Raw genomic sequence first — 17,165 nt, 5'->3', positions numbered from 1 at the left:
AACACATTCAGTATTCTTGCAGCTCCACTTTTCTACTGATTGTTCCCATTGTTGCTGTTATTGTTGTTCTTTGATCCATTCTGCAGAGCTCCCTTATTCGCATTGAAGTTATTGTTGTTTCCTTGAAAGTTCCTTTGGGTCCCTCCTGAATTGTTGTTTTTCTTATTCCCATTAGAACCTTTAGAGAAACACTTGTATTCTCTATGTCCCAACTTGTTGCAAGCACGACAAGCAACTAGATTTCCTTCACAATCCTTTCTAGGGTGGTTATTCTTGCATCTCTTGCAAAAATAACGCCTATTAATTATATTATTCCCTTGGTCATTGTTCCTAGCCCCTCCGTTGAAGTTGCGTCCTCCTTGACGATTGTTACCTTGGAAATTATTGTTGTTGTTGTTGTTGTGGAAGTTATTGTTGTTATGGTGGTAATTCTGCTTCTTGAAGTTATTCTGGTTACCCTGTTGGTTCCCAGAGTTCTGTCCCACCTCTTTCCTCTTTTCTTTCACTTCCACATCAGCAGTTCCTTCTTTTTCTTCACCTCTAAGGCATATAAGTGTGCAGCTCTACCATGCATATACCTCATCCAAGGTTTCAAAAACTTATCCACACAACTTCAGCTGTAAATCAGTAGTCAAACCACTCTCAAACTTCCAAGCTTTTGCCTTCTCCGTAGAGACGGACTCTTCAGCAAAATAAGACAGCTCAATAAACTTGGTATAGTATTCATCAGTCACTGACATTCCTTCCATTTTGAGGTTTGAGAACTCCTTAGCCTTCTGCTTCTTTAAGAAGCTAGGGTAAAACTTGTCTCTCACCTTCTCTTGGAACATAGTCCAATTGAATCCGGGTAGCGCTCTAATAGTTCTCTCATTTGTTGCCACCAAAGATCAACTTCACCTCTCAAGTAATAAGTAGCACGGCCCACCTTAGAATTTTCTAGGCACCCAACTGCCCCAAATAGTTTCTCAAGCTCCCTTAACCAATTTTCTAGTATGGTAGGGTCAGGCTTTCCTTGATAGGTTAGTGGTTTGCTTTGGGCCACCTTATGAAAAGCTCACCCTGAGCATCCACATTGTTGGTTAAATTCCTAGCCAACTGTTGGGCTACAACTGCCAATTGTCTCACTACTTCATTCAAATTGTTTCCATCATTACTAGAATTACTTCCCCCTGCCATTTTGCTTCTCCTGAATAAAGATCAAGGGTTAATATTAGTAATGGCTTTGGTTAGCTCTCAAGACATACACTCATCTATCACTTAACACCCTTGAAACATTCACAATGAAATTTGAAGCTAACAAATTGGGATAGCAAAAGCTAAGAATTCCCTGAGTTTGTAGCTTTGTAAATCAATTATTGATTGCTAATTAACCATGCATTTAATAAAGCATCACATAAATAATAAAAAGTAATTTCCATAGATCCCCATAGCTTCGAAATAATTTATTGGAATTAATTTGCTTGTAATTTTGGCTATTGGGATGGTGATATGAAATGGAAGATTTTTGGAAAATGAAATGAATTATTTTTCAATAATATAAATAATTTAACAAAGAAATAAATAGGATTTTTATTAATTAAAATAAACTAGAATTACCAAAATAATATGTGGTCTAGAAACTTATGTACTACATAAGCTCACTGACTCAATGTGGTCATGCCAATTATTAATTTAACACTGAAATAGTAATAATAATAAACTTTAATAAAAACTGATAATCCATAACGAGGAAAACCATAAAATCTAATCCTTTCGGATATTGTTTCTCTTGTCTGCCGACTGCATGAAGCTACCAAGGTCGAACTCAGGATCATCTGCCTCCTCCATTAGTTCAGGTGACTCTGGTTCAGGTTCTACCTGCACGAACTCTCCCTCTTTCTCATCATCAGAAGAAATATCAATGATAATTGGAGTTGGAGGTGGATTTGGGTTAGAAATCTCCATGATTGAACTATCTACCTCCCTTTACTCTCCATTCTCTACTTGATCACCATGTGAAGAAGACGAAGAAGAGGAAATCTCTAATTGATGGCTAGGATAAGGGGGATCTTGTCCCATCGAATTTTCATAGTAATATTCAGGGTATGGAAGGTTGAATTATCTGCAATGAGCTTTTTCTACCCTGACAAGGTAGGAAATCAGGAATCTGTAATCAGGGTACCACTGTCCATAGTAGTCCCTATATTTATAATAATTTGGGATGTCCCCTTGTAGGTAGAAATCATCAAATTTTGCTTTGCCAGCATAATATGGGGGATCCTCAGGCAAACAACGAACAATTAGGGCTATCAAAACCCCTTCCCTTAAAACGTTACTCCTGTAGGAACAGTAAAAACGAATCTTTTGAACATAATCGTAAGAATGTTCATTAGGTTTCTTTTGGAGTGTTCCTAGTTTGGCGAATCTGTTAGGTAGGTTCGGCATGTGTAGACACCCATTTGTGTCTCCCCAAAACCAAACTCGATGATGAGTACCTTTCACGTCGAATCATAATCGAATGAAGTTAAAGTGTGGAAAGTCTAGTGTTGCGGATAATTTTAATTTCTTTTCTTTTCTCTGTTTTTGAAAACTTATTTTAAGAAAACAGCCAATCTAGTTTGTTTGGTCCATGATATGGGTCTAATAGTAGTGTAGTTGGATGGGGCTTGAAAAGAGCTTTCCAACGATATATTATAAGCCCAATTCCGATGAATATTGAGGAAGTTATGGTCAAATTACTAAACTGGGCCCGGTTTGAACATTATATGCGGCCCAATGATCTAAGGGAGGGCCTAATATGGATTTATCATTCTTATTGAAATTAGGAATGGTTTTAGTCATCTAGATTCTTCTAGAAGGTCCTTTTCATTCCTAATTTAATTAGCATTGATAAATTGACTTTTGTTGACTTTTTAGAGTTTTAATCGGAATAAAAGAGTGTTTTTGAGGAAAATACGATTTTATCCTCATGTACGGTTAATTTCTATCTGATTTTAGAAAACGCTTCAAAAACTTGGTTAGCGCCTAACGCCAGCATTAGCGTCTGGCACTAACTCTGTTTTTTCACGTCAGAACTCTGGTTCGATTTTCTATCTTTTTGGCTGATTTTCTCTATAAATAGCCTCCTAAAAACTCCGTTTTAAATCATCTAGAATCATCAATTCTCAACAATAATCAATTCTCATTAATTATTATTTTTTCTTATTCTCTCTATCATCAACTCTCATCAAGAATTTCTTGATTCTCTCTCTCTTTCTAGCTTAGCCTTTTACAAACACAATTCCTCATACATTAGCACTAGACATACCTAGCCAAGTTCGAAGTTGCCTTCGCCCTAGACGTGAAAGGTTTGATATTTCTGAAGATTTGGTCCCAAATCTCTATTTTAATTATTTAATTTATTAATTGTTTGTTTTATATTTTCCTTGAAGTTACTAACGCGTGTATTTTGTTATTAGAAAGAGATACGAGGCATCCAAGTAAGTGCTTTAATTACTTGCATTGATATTATGATATAGAAATTATGCTTAGATTGTTATTTTGATTCCTAGTATCATGTTAGGATGTTTTATTGCTTCCTAGTATCATGTTTAGGGTAAAGAATATAATGTCAATTATGATTTCTATGATGCTTCCTATATTCTTTCCTAATATTCATGTTAGTATCATGTCAGGGTTAAAGCTTTGATTTTTAATGTTTAGTGCCATGCTAGGGTTTGTTATTAATCTTGTTAGTATCATGCCTAGGATCTTGCTATTATTATGCTTTAACATGATTATGATTATTTTTATGATTATAATTGTTATAATTATTATTATTATGATGATTATTGTTATGATTATTATTATGTTGCTTGATATTTATTGTTATTGCTTGGTCACGCCTTTTATGCATGTTTAAAGGGAATTGGTACTTATAATCATGCTTAATAAGATAATTGATAATCTTGTTTAGGGTTAATTTGATTATAATTCAAGTGATCGCCAATAATAGTTTTATTTGCGCATTAAATTCAACCAACATAGATTAAACAGGTTTAGGATAAACCTATTGATTGCATGTTAGTCAGAAAGCGCACATGAATACGATCAGAATAAAGTAGAGGTCTATTATTAGGGCAGGTTCAATCTCTTTTAGGTTGGATTTGTACCTTCATCCCCGAATTACCAGTCATGGTTCCAGACCTATTGGAGTTAACGATCTCTTGGATCGTTAAGGGGTGTAACCTTCACCTCGTGAACGGTTTACAAGTTCCTAAAACTTGTTGGCGACTCTTTTGCTCTATCTTCTTTCTCTTTGGACGCCACTGTACTTTAGTGTATGATCACAGTGGGGTTCAAGCTAGGGATAACGCTTGAAATATTCCCTACAACATGTACAGAAAAGATTTAGAAAAGAATTCCCTTCCCCATGAAGTTGCGAATAGTTGTAGAGTTAATTTAGATAGCTTTGTTGTTTAAGTTTTTTTATTATTTTTTAGTTTGCTGTTGTAAAAAAAAAAAAAAAAACAAAATAATACAGTTCTTGCATGAAATAGGTTCAATGTTCAATCAAACAATTTCTTTATTCCTATACACATAAATTCATATCCTCAAGCAATACATTCATGATTAAACATTCATAACCTAAATATTAATGCATAAAAGAACATGATTATTTCGAACTTATATGCCCAATTTCTTTCCTACCCATTCTCACCAACATGCTTTTTAAAACTGTAAACACATAATACTTACCTTAATCCTTGCTTTCCTACAAAACGAACAAACTAAAAATATTTTTTACTCCTTTTTAATTAAAATTTTCGAAATTGAATAAGGAAGAAGACCAAAATTATTGGACCTCCCTCTTAAAAAAAAATTCGGACCATTTTAAAATAAAAAAAAATTTCGGTGCTTATTTTTTAAAAAAAATTCTTACCTTATTAAAAATATATATATATTTCGGTTTTAAATTTTATCAATTAATATTTGATCCTCCCAAAATAAAATAAATAGAATAAAATAGAATAAATATAATTCTCTAAAAAATTTACCAATAAATAAGTACTCGGCCAAGTTTAGAATTAAAACACTTTAAAACACGTTTTTAGCTTTAGAGGTAATAAAATCTCAACCTAAGCTCTGATATCAATTTGTAACACCCTAGAAATTCCTTTCTTTTAAAATACTTGTTTTACCCTATTTAAAACTATAAATGGGAATATCTAAGACATTATCGCCACCGTTGAAAACGGTTAAGGCAACTATAAAAGACACACAGCGGAAGACTAATTTCAAAACCATTCAAAATAAGTCAACTTGAAAAGTCAATCAACAAAAGTACAGTCAAACCAAATTCAAACGAAGTAAAATATAATCAATCTACAACTTGGAACCATTGTAGGCACTTATTAAAAAAAAGCTGAACTCAAAACCTTTCATTAGTCATGCATAATAATAATTTCATAAATAAATAAAGCAATAAACATGTCATATACTTATAGAAACTAGTATGATTCGCTCTTCACTCCTGCCCAGTCATGAATATGCTTAATCACCTGGAAAGCTTCTCTCTACTTGTTTCCACTACTCTCCATTGAAAATGGGTCATCATGGGGCCAAGATAAAGACAAGGCCAACAAACACATAAAACACACAATCAGCAAAGCTGAATACCTAAGCATAATTACCACACTAACATATAATTCCTTATCAACCCACAACTTACCTTGTTGCACCTGTTTTTCAAGCATACAACAATAAACAAAAGTTCTCACTAGACACTACATAATTTATTTAATGTTGACTACGCATCGAACGGGTTCCCCCTAACCTCCCCAAATAAATTGAGGTTACTGACACGGGACCTAACCGTGCCAGCATCAATAACCACTCATAGGTGGCGGAATTCCTGCGCATAATAATAATAATAAAAGGAATGTACAACGTCCTGTACTCCATTAGAAGTTATGGTTAAATATAAAACCCCATAACCCCCCATATGTTCATACTCAAGGTATATACGTTTCAAAAGTTTTGGTGCGTAATCTCTTTCACTTTACGTTATTACAAATTATTAAACTTGATGATGACTCTCAAACCATAATCATTCTATCAACAATAATCATTCAAACAATCAAATATACCAATTTAATTCTTGAATAATTAGTGACCACATAATATTAAATGTTGAACCCTTTTTAATTCTACCTCGGTGCCAATGACTGATGAGTGTCATTTATGGCACTCATTTGGTTCTTTTAGGGTGAATTTCATGTTATTCTATAGCTCTTTTACTTACCTTTGACTTAGTTTTACTCTTTATTTCTTTTAGTTTGCATTTTCTTAGTTGGATTTCTTTCTTTATGCATGTCTTGGTTTATTTCGTTATTTTCTCTTTTATTTTCTTGTTTTCCTTTAATTTTCAAGTTAAGGTCGTTATCCAAGTTTCCCGAGGCCTCTTCCCAAGTTTGGCATTGATTAGGATTTCTAATGTTCTCCATTTGAAGCTCAAGCATGGAGAAATGCAAGTTCATAAAGTCCTTAAGCTGCGCATTCAAGCCGTGGGGGCATGATTTCTAGTGTTGAACCCACAAACATGGAGTTTAGAAACTGCAAGGTCCCGTGTTTATCAAGAGCATTAAGTTGAACGCACGTGGAGCATCGGCATGATAGGGAAGAAGGCTGCCCTGTTTCCAGGCGCAGGCGCGCCTCTCTCGGGCGCGGGCGCGCCTGTATGGGTCTATGTTCCGTACCAAGATTTGTGCGGCCGCGCTCTCCCTTATAGTTGGTCTCGCCTGTACGGTTTTATTTGGGGACGATCTAACTAACTTCTCTTAGTTAGTTTTACTATATATACAGTTTCATTTTATTTTTAGAGAGAGGAATATTATTCAGGAATTAGAATAGAATTAGAATTTTAGAGAGAGAAACTCTAGATTGTAGAGAGAGAAGTTCTTGATTGATGATTGAAGATTGATAATTCTAGCATTTTCTCCATTGAATTGAAGCAAGTTTGTAAGGATTTCTTTTACTTTATTGCAATCTTTAGCTTCTCATTTCAATTGCTTTGTTGATTGTTCAAGTTTGAATTCAATTTGTGATTGAATTGGTTTTATTGATATGATGATGATGAAATTGTTGATTAGCTTAGTTTTGATCTTGATTTCAATGGATTGTGAGTAGTTCTCTTGCTAGGGGAATGGTGAAGCATATATGAGTAATGGATTGATGCTAATTGGGGGAAATTGATGGAGTTGAAGTTGTGATTAAATTGGTTAATTGATTAAGTGCATGTGTGTGATTAATTAAAGAGTAGCTAACTTTGATTGTTACACTGGAATGCATTGTAAGCTCGCATTGATACGGAAAATTGATTTGTGGCTTGCTTTTGTCGATTGAGTAGGTTTGCAAGGTTCCTAGTTAGAGTCTCTCGTAGTTGACGCTAGCTTGACCTCTAGGAGATTAGCCTACCTTACTCTCTTGATTGCTTAATTGATTTTCCCTCGCAACACTTGACTTAGTCATCTCCAATCCCAATTAGCTATATCAATTCCGAGTATGTGCGGATCCTAATCCTAGTGCTTGATAAATTTGATTTCATTTTGATTGTTTGATTGTTTGGAATATACACACATCACTTCATTGCTTCGAAATAGCTTAGCTTTGACATTAGCATTCACCTCCCATTCCTAGTGGTTCGACCCTCGACTTACTCTATGCTTGGTATAGGGTTGTGTTGAGAGATTACAAATTTTTTTTACCGAGGGTAGATTAGTTTTCAACGACCTAGTCTCCGCCCTTAATAAAAAATGGTGTCGTTACCGGGGAATGGCGTAGATTATTGCTTTTGTTGTTGAGTCTATTTCATGTTATTTTCAAAAATACAAAAGATTTTCTTCTTTAGGCTACACTTGTAGCCGTGTTACTAATAGTTTCATTGAGTTTTGTATGCATAGAGAACGAGGACGTTCCCTTGTACCTTTTGATCCGGAAATCGAGAGGACACTTTCAAGGAGAAGGATTTCTAGTAAGTCTTTGAGCACAAGTTCTTCAAGTGAAGAAGAAGAAGAAGAACAAAGCATGGGAGAAAATCCAAGAGTAGCCTTGAAGGAATTGGGAATTCCCGGTGCATATAGGTTTGAAAGTGGGATTGAATTGCCAACAACACCGGCGAACGACTTTGAAATAAGATCGGCCATGATCACTTTGATCGAAAGGAGACAATTTAGTGGGGCTAAGAGTGAGAGTCCGCTAAACCATCTCAAAGAGTTCGAGAAGTATTGTAACACTATTAAAGTGAATGGTGTTTCTCAAGATTTTATCCGGCTCAAGTTGTTCCCCTTATCTCTCATAGGTCGAGCCTTGGAATGGTTGGACAAGGAGGTCAAGCCGAATTTTCTTAGAACATGGGATGAAGTAACCAAGGAATTATTGTTTAGGTTCTACCCCCAAAATAAAACGGCGAAGGCAAGGACTTTGATCCAAAGTTTCAAGCAAAAACCTAGTGAGAGCTTGTATGAAGCTTGGGAGAGATATAAGGAGTATCAAAGAGAATGTCCCCATCATGGCATCCCAACCTATCAAATCATTCAAATTTTCTATGGAGGGTTGAGTCCTCAAGGCAAATCGTGTCTTAATGCGGGAGCCGGAGGGCCAATCATGAACAAAACCGAAGAAGAGGTTGTGGACATTATAGAAGATGTGGTGCGCCATTATATGGATTGGCAAGAAGGATAAAGTGAGTCTTCGATCAATAATGGATCAACGGTTTATTCGGTTGATCGCCTTAATGCCATCAACAATCTGTCCTCTCAAATTGCAAGTTTGGGAAAGGAGATGACAACAATCAAGGCCAAGCTTGAGAGTGCAACTTCCAATGCACAAGGTCATCCCTCCCACATTAAAGGGAGAGGTACATCTTCTAACTCTACTCCTCCTTCTACTTCTAACAATATGCCCAATGGATGCTTATTTTGTGATGTTTGTGGGTCTTATGACCATGATGCTTCTACTTGTTCAAATGGGTTTGAAAATGTTGATGATGGTGAGAGTAGTGAATTTGAACATGTGAATTTTGTCTTAAACAATTATAATGGTCAAAGGTTTGATGGACCAAGAAACTTTAAAAATAGAAATTCTCACCAACAAGGTGGATTTGATAACTATAACAATGGTAATTATAGGAACCAAGGTTTCTGAGGCAACTATAATAACCAAGGTTATGGTAATTAAAACCAAGGCCAAGGGTATGGAAATCAAAGCCAATCTCAAGGCTTTGGTTGCCAAAACCAAAATTTTGGCAACAATCAAAATCGAGTCAATTGGAACAATCAAAATAGGGGTAATTTTTAAAACAACCAAAGGGGACCCTCACCCGAAATTGGTCCAAAACCTCAAGGTGTTGGTGAAAATTCCTATTCTCAATCGTCCAAGTCCAATTTGGAGGAGATAATTGAAAATCAAACGAAAATCTTGAATACCTATATGGCGGTGAGAGATAAGAAATTTAATGAGATCATGACACATAACAAAATGCTTGAGACATAAATCACACAACTAGCAAACACTTTGAAAGATTGTGCTAGTCCTTCTGCATTGCCTTCTCAAGGAGTTGATCCTAAGAAACCCGTTTATTCCATCATCACAATGAGTGGAAGAATTCTTGAAGAGAGAGTTTCTAGGGATTGTGAGGAGGATAAGAAGAAGAGTGTTTCAAGTGAGCAAAAAAAGGAAGATGTGTCAAAAGATGTGAGCAAAGAGGAAAGCCATGAGAAAAAGAAGAGTGTTGAGAGAAAGCGAGAGAAAGATGAGGTTTACAAGCCCAAACTTCCATACCCCCAAAAATTCAATAGACACAAAGTGGATGCGAAATTTGGACAATTCATTGATATTCTTAAGAAAATTCATCTTTCTATTCGTTTCACCGAAGTCTTGGAACAAATGCCAAACTATGCTAAGTTTCTTAAGGAAATTTTGAGCGGTAAAAGAGATTGCAATATGGTGGAAACGGTGAATTTGGGGGAGTTTTGTAGCGCCTTTATCCATAATAACTTACCCCAAAAGTTGAAAGACCCCAGGAATTTCTCCATTCCTTGCAAAATCAAAGGAAAATTGTTCCAAAATGCCCTTTGTGATCTCGGTGCTAGTGTGAATATCATGCCTTATTCCATCTTCAAGAGACTAAAGATAGGCGAGCTCCTTCCATCCAACACGACCCTTCAATTAGCCGATAGATCTATTAAGTTCCCAAAGGGAAGAGTTGAGGATGTTCCCCTTAAGATAGAAGAATTCACAATTCTCGTCGATTTCATTGTGCTAGAAATTGCAGAAGATGACCACATTCTTATCATCTTAGGGAGACCTTTCTTAGCCACCTCGGGAGCTTTGATTGATGTTAAGGGAGGTCGTATTACTCTGAGAGTTGGTAATAATGAGGAAAGTTTCGAGCTAAAACCAATGCATGAGTCTTTGTCTTTTGTGAAAGTAATCATGTGTGTTAATTCCCCTCGCTCCATTGACAATGTTTGTATGATTGATTCTTCAACTAACGATATTCTTGAGAATTGTGATGATGTGCTTTTGAGTTTTGATTGCAAGAAGGTTAGTGAAGAGAAAAAGGAGTTTCCCAATCTCATAGATGGGGAGGAGATTGACATTCCTCATTTGTTTGAGCTCTACCCTCAAGAGGAGGACGATGATCCTAAGAATGTGGATGGTGTGAAACCATCTACAAAAAGAAACAAGGCCAAGAAGAAAGCAAGAGCTTCAAAGAAGAAGAGAAAGAGATTGAAGTTGAAAAATGAGAAGGTCGTTTTTTAAATTCAAGCAAAAGAAGTCTTGTCAAGCAACAATGAGAGGTTGCTCAAAAATGAAGTTAAAGTTGTTCTATCCGCTCTATCCGCTACCTTGTAAAAGGTGGTGTTCTTTGACCCTCCATGATTTGGAGGAAGGGTCAAGCTTAGGACCTTAAGCAAGCGCTTCCCGGGAGGCAACCCGGAGATTTCTAACCTTCCCTTTTGTTCTATTTTCTTAATTTTCTTTCTTTATTTTCTTTTCTTTCACTTGTTTTTCTTTTGGAATTATAGGGTAATTCATGGAGATGGATTATTTTCTTTTAGAGCACGAGCATTGGATAGGAGTTTTGGCGGTTTTCGTGGCGATGTATGTTCGATTTTATCTAATTTTTGAGGTAACAAGGGTAAGAAATATTAGTGAGGTAAGATAGGGAAATTGTGCTAAAGTTTGAAGAAAATTTAAATTTGGTGAGTTCATTGTGGTGCTACCATTATTTTAGGGGTGTTGAACCCACATTCTTCATGTTTAGAAACTAATTGTTACAATGGGTTCAAAAATCCCGAGATGATATTGAACGATAAGCCCACAGATGAACGCACCAAAGAAGCAAAAGGTCAAGCTAGATAATGGCGTGGGCGCTCCAAGGGAGTGCGTGGCCGCGCGCGACACGGGCTCGAGCACGCACCCCTGTAGGCCGAGCCTTATTTTTCCTTCTTTTCCTCATTTCTTCTTCTTCCCTATCTCATTCAAACGCACACTCCTCTCATATTGCTCTTGAAACCGCTCAAACCCTAACCCCATTCATCAAATTTCATCAAAAATCAACAAATTTTCAATCAAAAATCATCAATTCTTTCCACATTTTCATCCTTTCCAACAAAAACTACACTATTTTCATCTATTGCAAGCTTCAATATCTCTCATCCATTATTGAAGAAATTTAGGCTTTTTCGTTTGTGAGGGAATTGGTTGCCAAAGCTTGTTCAATCTTGCATCTTGTATGGTATAAACATCCTCTTTTACTCTTAAATGCATAATTATATCATATAATTGCAAGTATTGGATTGTCGATAATTGTGAATAGTAGTAGTATGAATTTTGGTAATTTTGATGATTGATGTTGAGTTTTGGTTGATTATATGTGTTGTTGTTGATTGTTATTGCCTCGCATTATGTTGTTTGAAGTTTTTGTAGCTAAATTGATCGTAATTGTTGAGAATTGTTGAGGTCGGATTTTTGGTAGTGCTACATTGATATTGTTGAGCATTGGTTCTTGGTTCCTCTGTGCTTGGTGTATGGTTGTGTAGACACCCATTTGTGTCTCCCCAAAACCAAACCCAGTGATGAGTACCTTTCGCGTCGAATCATAATCGAATGAAGTGAAAGTGTGGAAAGTATAGTGTTGCGGTTAGTTTTTATTTCTTTTCTTTCTCTTTGTTTTTCAAAACTTATTTTAAGAAAACAGCCAATCCAATTTGGTTTGGTCCATGGCAAGGATCCAATTATGGTGTATTTGGGTCGGGTTCAAAAAGAGCTTTCCAACGATATATTATAAGCCCAATTCCGATGAATAATGAGGAAGTTATGGCTAAATTACTAAACTGGGCCCGGTTTGATCCTTATATGCGGCCCAATGATCTAAAGGAAGACCTATTATTGATTTATCATTCCTAATGTGATTAGGATTGATTATAGTCTTCTAGAATCTTCTAGAAGGTTCTTTTGAATCCTAATTTAATTAGCATTGATAAATTTACTTTAGTTGACTTTTAGGAGTTTTAATCAGAATAAAAGAAGTGTTTTTAAGGAAAATACAATTTTACCCTCTCGTACACTTAAATTTTATCAAAATAAGAAAACGCGTGGAAAATTAATTGCAGCGCCATACGACAACTCTGTCGCCTGGTTACAGACCTGGCGTCTGGCGATAGATTTGTCGTCTGGCGATAGATTTGTCGTCTGGCGACAAGCGCGTGTTTGGTGCTGTGATATGTCCAATTTATATAGTGTTTTACCCCCTTCCCATGGTCAAAATTTGTAGTGTTTTTGGCTCTTTAGGGCCACTTTTATTACTAATTTGTGTTTTCTAGTGTTTTCGTAGTTTAAGTTGATTTTTACAAGAAATTGCACTTTTGGAGCATTTTCCAGGGTTTTCATGGATCAACTACGGAAGCTAGAAGGACACGACCACTCTTGAAGCCCAAGATCGATGAGAGCCGGTGATTAAGGGCTCGGTATGTGATACCGGGGCTATTAGATCAATTAATCAAGACCCGATGAGGAAATCCGGATTGGGCCGAGGAATCGAGCTCAATCGAAATCCAAGCCTCGAAGAAGAAGCTGGGCCCAATCGGGCAAGCATACGCCCGATCGGGCGGATGCACGCATAAGCACCCTCAAAGAAGAAGCGTGCCCGATCGGGTGAGCGTAAGCTCGATCGGGCGCGGCACACCAGCAGTGGGCAGAGCAAAAAGGCGGGCCCGATCGGGCGGCCCCTCGCCCGATTGGGCGCGTGTTTTTCTTAGTAGATGATTAGTTTTGTTTTAATTTTTGTTTTGAGGAATGTTTAAGTACGAATTATGTACGTAAATTCTGATGACCTTCTCTTTTAGGTTTTCTCTCTCTACTGAGGATATTTTCTCTCTCTTAAATCCTCTCTCAACTTTGTTCTTAATTACTTTCATTAATCCAGATTTCTTTTGGTAACAATTTCTTCTCTTTTAATTTCAGTTATTTTATTTATTTCTTTGATTATGTCTTGCTTTATTTATTTGATTAGTTTAGTTATGATGATGCTTGAGTAGTTTTATTTCTAGGGTTTATGGGGATCTAATAAATATTATGAAGGGGTAAATTTGTGATTGTTAATTATCAATGCTTGGTTAATTTCCTATTGATTAATTTAATGCTATGCAATTAGGTTTGGCCAGATTTAATTGTATGAGTTTAGCAATATTAATTCGAGATTCGAAAGATGAGAATCGATGTTTAGGCTTAGTTTCAATAGGCGGACTAATTTATAAATGGTTAAGTCGAGATTCGACAGATGAGATTTAATACCGGTAAATTAACTCTGTGATTATAATACGTAGCGAAAGCCCTTTATAATCTGATTAATCAATGCTTGATGATTGCTTATTATGATTTGCCCTGGATTATTGTTTATTAGTGAACCTATGCCCTAGGTCTTTTAATAATTAATTTCTCCTTATTTTATTTCCCCCGACCTTATTCTTCGTAGTATAGACTTTATTTACAACAATATTGGTTACCTCGATAATTTAGATTATAATAATTAATTAGGAGTAGAAAGACTTGTTTCTTTTTGGATTCGACCCTACTTCCCTATCTACTTTAGTTAGAGGACTTAGGTAATTACTTTTGATTAGGGGATACGACTTTACCCTGTCAAAATTTGGCGCCGTTGCTGGGGAAACGGTTTTATTTTTATTTTCTGATTATTTTTTGTAGTCTAGATTATCCCCTTTTGTCTCAGAGAACGTTAGTTCTTTGAGGAAATTCTCATATTTGTCTTTTAGTTCCTTGTTTATGCCCAGGTGTTCCAGATCAGGTTACATCCCATTCGATCCTGAGATCGAGCGCTCTTTTCATAGGCAAAGGAAAATCTATAGACAAATTCTGGCGGGTTCCGAGGAGGACAACAGTCGAAGAGATCCTCCCTCTGATTCTAGTGACACAGAAATTCCTTCAGATTCAGAATCAGAGATGAAGGCCCAGAAGAAACTCAGTGACTACTCGCAGACGAAGCTCAAAGATTTCCCGCACCTTACTCCCACTCCGGCACTAGATGGAGTTTAGTGTGAAATCAAGCCCCAATTTATCACTATGATAGAGAGGAAGCAATTTAGTGGAGCTCAGGGTGAAGATCCTAATCTTCACATCGCAGATTTCTGCCAGTATTGTAACACCATTAGACAAGTCGAGGTCACGCAAGACCAAATTAGGGAGATTCTTTTTCCTTTTTCATTACGTGGCATAGCTAAATTATGGTTTATTGGTATGAATAGAACTACACTTGGTATTACTGACTGGGAAACTCTTGCTTTGAATTTCTATAATAAATACTATCCTGCAGAGAGAATAGCGGTACTAAGGAGTGATATTCTGAACTTCGCTCAAGAAGCCGACGAAACGCTATATGAGGCTTGGGAGAGGTTCAAGGATCTACAGAGAGAATGCCCCCACCACAATCTAGCACAATGGCAATTGATCCAAGTATTCTACAATGGACTTGGAAATTCTTCTAGATCAGTTCTAGATTCTGCAACTAGTGGGAGGTTCATGAATTTAAATGTGGGCGATGCAGGACAGGTTATCGAAGACATGGCAATACACAATTCCCAATACGGGAATCCGGGAGGGTTTGCAAATAAAGGAAAACATAATGTCGATTCCGTATCCTTTTTGCAAGCTCAATTAACGTCTATTTGTCAAAAATTAGATAATCTTACTGTTACTCCTAACTCTGTAGCTAATGTTTCTGCTGTTGCTAACAATGAAGCTTTTTGTGAAAATTGTGGAACCGTAGGGCATTGGGAACAAGATTGTAGGAGCTCTATGGAACAAGTTAATGCCTTTCAAACCTATAGGCAGAATAACCCATATTCCAATTCTTACAATGCCGGTTATCGGAACCACCCATATCTTTCATACCGGAGCACCAATGTACAAAACCCTCCACCTCCACAACAACCAAAACAGCAAACCCCACCACAGCAAAAATATTACCACCCTAATTCCGGCCAGAAAAGCCAAGCATCACCCTCATCATCTTCCGACCCTGCCATGACAGAAATTAGAGCAATGCTTGCCAATATGCAAAAGCATATGGAGAGTAGGGATGCGCAAATTGATTCTATTTTAGCCCATAATAAAATCATGGATAATCAAATTGCACAACTTTCATCTACCCTACAATCCCGACAAGAGGGAGCTCTACCATAACAACCTATCCATCCTACAGATCATGCCAATGCAATCACTCTAAGGAGTGGTTCACATTATGATGGACCTCCTATGCCCAAGGAAGATAGACCAATTCCTGATCTAGATTCCTCTATACCAAACACCAATCCTGCTAACCCTGCAGGGCTACAAATAGATACTAACTCTACTAATGTTTCTGTGCAAGGTAAATCTCAGGATAAGGGAGGATATGTGCAGAGCCCGGTTATCAAACTTCCATTCCCTAATAGACAACTGAAGAGTAAGTTTGATAAACAATTTGGTAAGTTCTTAGAGGTTGTGAAAAACCTGCAGGTAACAGTTCCTTTCACTGATTTAATCACTCAAGTTCCTACTTATGCTAAATTTATGAAAGACATTCTGACTAGGAAAAGGGCCTTTAATGAAGTAGAAACTGTAGCTTTCACAGAGGAGTGTAGCGCTTTATTGCAAAACAAATCCCCTCCTAAATTAAAGGATCCCGGTAGTTTTACTATCCCTTGTCATATAGGGAATGTTTTTATTGATAAAGCTTTGTGTGATTTGGGTGCTAGTGTCAGTTTTATGCCATCGTCTGTCTGTGCTAAACTTAATATGGGATAATTAAAAGTTACTAATATAACTTTGCAAATTGCAGATCGTTCGGTAAAATACCCCTTCGGTATTTTAGAGGACATCCCTGTCAGCGTTGGTAAATTTTCTATTCCTGTTGATTTTGTTGTGTTAAACATGGCAGAGGATACGCAAATACCCATTATATTAGGTAGGCCTTTTCTCCATACTGTGGGAGCAATTATTGATGTTAAAAATGGCAAACTAACCCTTTCTGTTGGTGACGATAATGTTACTTTTAATCTAGGGAAAGTTTTGAAAAGGTCTATGCTAGAGGAAAATTGTTGTTATATTGATGTAATTGATATAATGGATGATATTTGTGATGATAGCTTGCCACAGGTTCTTGCGAGGGATCCCCTAGAGGAAGTTCTCTGCGGGAATTTATCTAAAGACAATGCAAGCGTTTGGGGTAATGAGGTACAAGATATTGAAAAAGCTCTTCCTTAAAAGAGTTAAGCCCCAAGGAAACAATGAAGGTAGTAAATTTAGTTCAGGAATCGAAACCTGCAGAGGTCAAGAAAACTGAACTAAAACCTCTCCCTTCTCATTTAAAATATATTTTTCTAGATGAGCAAGAACTATACCCCGTGATCATCAGTACTGCACTTAATGACCTACAAACTTCCCAACTTCTAGGGGTTCTTCAAACCCATAAGAAAGCTATTGGGTACAGTATTGATGATCTCAAGGGTATTAGCCCTGATTTTTGTATGCACAGGATACATCTAGAGGACAACTATAAGCCCTGCATTCAACCCCAACGAAAATTAAATCCCAACATGTAGGAAGTAGTCAAGAAGGAGGTTATGAAACTACTTGATGCAGGT

The 17,165-nt window shown here is 36.8% G+C and overlaps 2 non-coding genes across 2 annotated transcripts; both read right to left on the bottom strand.

The window, feature by feature from the left end:
* Nucleotides 1-8,428: 8,428 nt before the first annotated feature.
* On the bottom strand, nt 8,429-8,534 carry LOC145556854 (small nucleolar RNA R71). Its single transcript, XR_014091947.1, has one exon. It is a non-coding gene; the product is annotated as a small nucleolar RNA R71 (small nucleolar RNA).
* Nucleotides 8,535-14,865: 6,331 nt separating this feature from the next.
* LOC145557075 (small nucleolar RNA R71) lies at nt 14,866-14,972 on the bottom strand. Its single transcript, XR_014092151.1, has one exon. It is a non-coding gene; the product is annotated as a small nucleolar RNA R71 (small nucleolar RNA).
* Nucleotides 14,973-17,165: the final 2,193 nt, after the last annotated feature.

Source organism: Chenopodium album, chromosome 8, assembly GCF_948465745.1.
Source record: "Chenopodium album chromosome 8, dcCheAlbu1.1, whole genome shotgun sequence".
NCBI lineage: Eukaryota > Viridiplantae > Streptophyta > Magnoliopsida > Caryophyllales > Amaranthaceae > Chenopodium > Chenopodium album.
This window is presented reverse-complemented; position numbering and strand designations above follow the sequence as displayed.